This window comes from Lupinus angustifolius, chromosome LG11 (genome assembly GCF_001865875.1).
Source record: "Lupinus angustifolius cultivar Tanjil chromosome LG11, LupAngTanjil_v1.0, whole genome shotgun sequence".
In the NCBI taxonomy this organism is placed as follows: Eukaryota; Viridiplantae; Streptophyta; class Magnoliopsida; order Fabales; family Fabaceae; genus Lupinus; species Lupinus angustifolius.
The window spans coordinates 27,992,130-27,998,688 of record NC_032019.1 but is presented as its reverse complement, the minus strand read 5'-3'; positions in this window follow the sequence as shown (position 1 = coordinate 27,998,688).

Here is a 6,559-nt window from a genome sequence, read left to right as displayed (position 1 = left end):
ATAATTTGAGTCTCAAGAGATTGCTTTAGGAGGAGTTATGTGTGTTGAAAGGGAGCTTATCGATTGATTTTTGGTGTTTTTTTGGTTATTTAAATGTTGTGTGTTGTGCTTTTGAGCGAAACGGAGGAGTTGGGGTGAGATGTAGTAGGGAGATGTCTCTCTTCAACGAATGGATTAGAGAGATAGAGCTACTGGATCTTCCATTAATTGATAGAAGCTTTACTTGGTATCAATCTGGTGGAGGAGCTATGAGTAGACTCAACAGATTTCGTATCTCTTCAGTGTGGCTCAGTCATTGGCCAAAGGTGTCTCAATGGGCTTTTTGTAGATATTTTTCGGATTATTGTCCTATTGTTTTGAAACATAGGAAGTTGTCTTTATCTCCTATTCCATTTAAATTTAATAATTGATGGTTGAAGCACTCTCATCTTCAGGATTTTGTGAAGAGAATTTGGTTGGAGACTCAGATAACAGGTTGGCCTGCTTTTATTGTGAAGGAGAAACTGAAATGTTTAAAATCGCAATTGAAAGCATGGAATAGAGATACTTTTAGGTGTTTGGATAGTAAATTAGCTAATCTTTCTAAGGCTATTAAGAACATTGATGTTCCTGGTGAAAATGCTACTTTGGAGATGGACCAAATTTTGTTAAGAAAGAATCTTCTTGTTGATTAGTGCTGCTAATATGAAGGAAAGTCTCCTTATTCAGAAATCTAGAAATAGGTGGTTGAAGGAGGGAGATGCTAACACAAGCTACTTTCATGCTTGTATTAATAATAGGCGTAGGAGGAATAATATTTTGGGGGTTTGGATAGATGGAGTATAATGTGCCGAAGAGAATGTTATTTTAGAAGGAGTTACTAGATACTTTAAGTCATTGATTCAGTGTGTTCAGAGATCTAATCCAACGATTGTTGTGGTGGAGTTCTTAAAGCTTTCAGAATCACGAGGAAGACATAAGCCAATGATATAATCCAACGATTGTTCAGAGATCTAATCCAACGAATGAAATAAGCTGCTATGTGAATGACTTCCATCTGAACGTTAAGATTCTGAAGGGGTTGAATTATTCTTTTATTACTTTGATCCCTAAGATTAAGAATCCCAACAAGATTGAAGATTTTGGACCAATATCTCTAATGAGTTCTTTATACAAGATGATTGATAAACACTTGGCGGGGAGACTAAAGAAGGTAGTGGGTTCTTTAATTTCCTCATCTTAATCAGATTTTATTCAGGGTCGTAGTATTCTTGATGCAACAATTATGGTCAATGAGGTTATTCCTTCAGCGAATAAGGATTGGGATGGATGTCTCCTTTTTAAGGTGGATTTTGAAAAACATTAGGATTCTATTAGTTGGGTGTTCCTTGACTATATGCTTGGTCGGTTTAGCTTTTCCGATAAATGGAGGATGTGGATTAATGCTTGCTTGACTTCAACTTTGATGTCTATCTTAGTTAATAGTTCTTCTTTCTGAAAACTTTTCGGTTTTTAAATGTACCAGGCAAGGAGATCCTATAGCGTCTTTCCTGTTTTTGCTTGTGGCTGAAGGTTTTGCTGGGATAGTTAGAAAAGCTAGATCAAGTGGTTTGTTCAAAGGTTATAAAGTGGGAAGGCACAAGGTGGAAATTACTGATCTCCAATATGCGGATGATACTATACTTGCGTGCATTCTGAAAGAGTTCAAGATTTGGAGTGTAAAGAGTATTCTCATATGTTTCGAGTTGATATCTAGATTGAAGGTTAATTTCAACAAAAGTTCTCTGATTGGTATTCGGGTTGCAGATAGTCTTCTTTTAGCTACTTCTACATTCTTGTCGTGTAGAATTGGTTCCATTCATTTGTTGTATATGGGAATTCCAGTTGGGGCTAACCCGAGTAATTATTCATCATGGCGGAGTGTTATTGAGAAGGTGTCCAACAAGCTAGTTGGGTGGAAGTGCAAACATATTTCCTTTGGTGATAAAGTTGTTCTCATTAATTCAGTGCTTGCGAATATGTATATGTACATGTTATCGCCTTTTAAGGATCCAAAGAAGGTTATTTCGAAATTGACTTCTCTTTAGAGAAACTTTCTTTGGAGTAATAAAAGCAGAGTTAGAGGTATTCCATGGGTTGCTTGATCTGAAGTGTGTAAGCCTAACAGGCTTGGGGATTTAGGTGTCAAGGATCTTTCTCGGCTTAATGATGCTCTTTTGGAAAAATGGAAATGCAGAAGACTTGTGGATACTGATGCTTTGTGGGTTAGAGTATTGACTCTAGGTATGGCGCTAATGGGGTCTTTAACTCTACTCCATCGACGTCAAGGTGGTGGAGAGATTTGGTTAAAATTGGTTCTTCCTCGGGTAGTCATTCTAATTGGATGGAAGCCAATCTCTGGAAGGAAATTGGAGATGGGTTACGCACTCATTTTTGGAAGGATATTTGGTTTGGTCATTGAACCCTTAGGGATACTTTTCTGAGATTATTTTGCTTGTTATGGAGAAGGAGGTTTTGGTAGTTGATTATGGGGTATGGACCAGTGAGGTGTGGTCTTGGAACATTCAGTGGAGGAGGACCTTGTTTGCTTGGGAGGAAGAAGTGGAAAGAAACCCTTATGATATTACCCAGAACCATTCTTGCAAAAGTGGTGTTGATGATAGATGGAGATGAAACCTTGATAAGTCATGTTGCTATGTGGTGAAATCTGCTTACTTGTCACAGTTGAGTTCAGTCACACTGGAGCTAGGTAATATTCTTAATTTATTTTGGACTAATTGTGCCCCTTCAAAGATTTGTTGCTTAATATGGAAAGATATCAGAGAAAGGGTAGCAACAAAAACTGAGTTTCATAAGAGAAATATCATGGGGGAGGACGATTTGAAGTGTGTTTTATGTTTGTTGCATGATGGACATGTAGGTCATCTTTTTCTTTCATGCCCCTTTGTTTCTAATGTGTGGAAAGGGTTCTATTCGTGGCTTCGAATTGAAATGACTATGTTGGATACAATTTGGAAACATTTAATATCCATGATTCCCTTTGTAGGATTGTAAAAATGAAAGCTTTATGGAGAATGTTATGGTTTGCTATTGTCTGGTCTATTTGGAAGTTGAGAAATGACATTCTTTTTAAAGGGGGAATGTTAGTTATATTTAGATCATGAACTCGATTCAAATCATATCTGGTTGTGGGTTTCAAAAAATTTGGGATCTATTTCTTACACTTTTGCACAATGGTGTATTGATCCTTATACTTGTGTTCTTCTTCTCTAAAATTTGTAATTGAGTTGATATCCCTTGTATATATCTTTAATATATTTTTGCTTATAAAAAAGAAGTAGCTAGGTGAGATACAGACTTCTATATTTTTTCACCAAAAATATATATCAATTCCTTAATTTATTGTATCTACACATGACAAACTATTATTTTGCATTTTTTACAATGAAAGTGCGTTAAGAAATCATATTTAAATATTTATTCATATGATGTTGATTTTCAATTTTCAAAGAATTTGATTCCTCTAATCTTAAAAACCAGTCAAAGATTTTTTTGTATATAGGCAATAAGGAATGAATAGATGGTATACGAATTTTATTTTCCAAAATAATGTCATAATTGACTATGTTATAATTTGAGAAGAAAAATGTTTACTTAGTATACTTTATCGGTAAAAATTAAAGTAGGTTAAAATGAGTAGATTATTATAAAAACTATATAGTATATAGATCTGGTCTTTGTTTTTATCCACCATTTTACCCTATTATTATAAAACAAATAAAAAAACCACTCAAACTGAACACATCAGTTTTTCACCTCAACTTTCTCTTTTGTTTCCAATACCTGCCCTAGCAATTTCTTAGCTTCTACAAAAGTGCCATGAAGTCCATAGGGTACCCTAGATGGTAATTGAACTGTAGCTTCAACCTTCAAATCCACTGCATTCAAAATCTGCAACTCTAATTTCCATGTCTTCTCATCATGCATAAATACCAAAATATGTGAAGAAGATCTTTGCTTTTGACTTTGGTAAGGTTTTGATGAAGACACCAACATCACCAAAAAGAAGAAAAGGAAGAATATTTATCAAGACAAAGAAGATTAAAACTTTAAGAAAATTAGATTAAGTCTTTATAAGTACTTCTATCCTAAAACTCTTAAATATACAAAGTAGTAATGCTCAAACTATTTTTAAAGAAAAATAAAACACTTTAAAAATACTTAAAACATTTTTTCAAAAATAGTTACGTGTGTAAGAAAAAGAGTTATCCAACTTAAAACTGTTCAGAGTAATTCATTACTGCCTTTAAGTAACAGATTATCATTTTTGAAAAAGTTGAGTAATCGATTACCCAAATGGTGTAATCGATTACTCTAATTCGTTTTAAAAAGAACAGTGGACAGAGAATTTGGGTAATCGATCACCCACTATTAGTAATTGATTACTGAGAGTTGTTGCATGAGATTTCAGATTTCAAAATGTAATGTTTTCACTCCAAACGAAATCTCTTCACTTCAAACAACTCCTACACTTTCAGAAAGGCACCATGGGTGTTTGGAAAATCTATATAAAAGCTTTCACAACACAAAAACATAACAATACACAACTCTTATAAAATTTCCAAAAGCTCTTAAACTTATTCTGAAGTTATTTCTCTATACTTTTTGCAACTAGCACTCAATCTTTCAAAAGTTAATTTTCTGAAGTTGCTTAGAAGTGTGTTCAAAGTTTTCTAAAAGAGCATTATTATTTAGTATACTTAAAGAGTTGATTGGATTTTAAGTTATACTATTGTCATACTTGTAAAGGCAATCTGCCATTGTTGTACATTCTTCAATATTGTTGCTGAATACTTTCTTTCACAGGGTGTAAAAAGAAAGGGGATTAGAATCACTTGGAAAGGTGTTTTCCAAGAGTGAATAAGAATTAGGGAGTGTGTAAAGTACATAGAAATCTCGGGGTGAGGTATTGTAATTACAACTCCTAATTCTTAGTGAAGAAATCTCTTGTGATACAAGAGTACTAGACGTAGTCTTTAGTGGACAAGAAGGTGAACCAGTATAAAATCCTTGTGTACTTTCTTCTCCCTTATCTCTTTCATTTTATCTTGATTATTTTTCTGCATATATTTTCCAATGTATGTTAACTCTTGATTTTGCAGAAAAATTGGCCATAATTTTAAGTCAACTAATTCACCCCCCCCCCCTCTTAGTTGCAATCTCGTTCTTACAATTGGCAACAGAGCTATATTTGAGTAAGATACTCTGAAGTCTGATCCTACATCAAGATGGCCTCAAGATCATTCCTAGGATAAGGTTCCAACATCAACCGCCCTCCAAGCTTTGTTGGAGAGTGCTATGATTTCTGGAAAATTAGAATGAGGATCTTTATTGAATCTCAAGACTTAGACATATGGAATGTCATTGAAGAAGGACCATATATACCCTTTACTGTTATCAAAAGTATAAGGGAAATAAAGCCAAAATCTTCATGGAACGATGAAGACAAAAAGAAGGTACAATATGATTTAAAGGCAAAGAATATCCTCACCTCCGCACTCGGTATTGATGAATTCTTTAGAGTATCAAATTGTAAATCTGCAAAAGAAATGTGGGATACTCTAGAGACCACACACGAAGGAACATAGGAAGTAAAAAGATCGAGACTCAACACTCTTTTTCAGGAATACGAAATGTTTTGTATGAAGCCTGGAGAGAAAATCCTTGACTTACAAATGAGGTTTACTCATCTTACCAATCACCTTATTGTACTTGGCAAAGTTCTATCAAATAGTAACTTAAAATTGAAAGTTCTAAGATCACTCACCAGAATATGGCAACCAAAGGTAACTGCAATTTCTGAAAAGAAAAGTTTATCCAAAATGTCTTTGGTTGGTTTGTTTGGCAAACTGCAGGAACACGAACTAGAACTTAGCCAACTTGATCAACACGAGGAGCAAGAAAAGAAGAAGAAAAATATTTCTCTAAAAGCAAAAGTGGATAGATATGACTCATCTGGAGATGAATCAGAAAAAGATAATACCGAAAATATAAGTCTCTTCGTAAAGAAATTTAGCAAGTTCCTAAAAAGGAACAAAAGGCGCAAAGACTGGTCAAACAAGGAAATTCACCAAAAGCAATGATGCCTCCACCTCAAGTCAAAACTTTACATGTTTTGAATGTGGCAAACCGGGTCACATGAAGATGGATTGTCCAAATTTGAAAAATGGTTCTTTCAAAGGAAAGAATGATATAAAGACTGGATGAAGAGCATACATTGCTTGGGAAGATAATGATACCAGTTCTGCATCTGAAATAGAAAACGAAGAGCAATCGCATCTATCACTTATGGCATCTCATCATTCTGATGATGAAGAGGTAAACGACTCTAATCTATTTTCTTCTTCTGAACTTCAATCTACATTTAATGATTTACATGATGAATATGTCAAATTAACAAAAATGTTTCTAAAACAAAAGTCTGAAATAGATGCATTTAGAAACAAACCTTCATCATCCTCTTGTCAAAACTGCGTCACTCTTGAAAACAAAGTATCAACATTAAGTCTTGAACTTAATA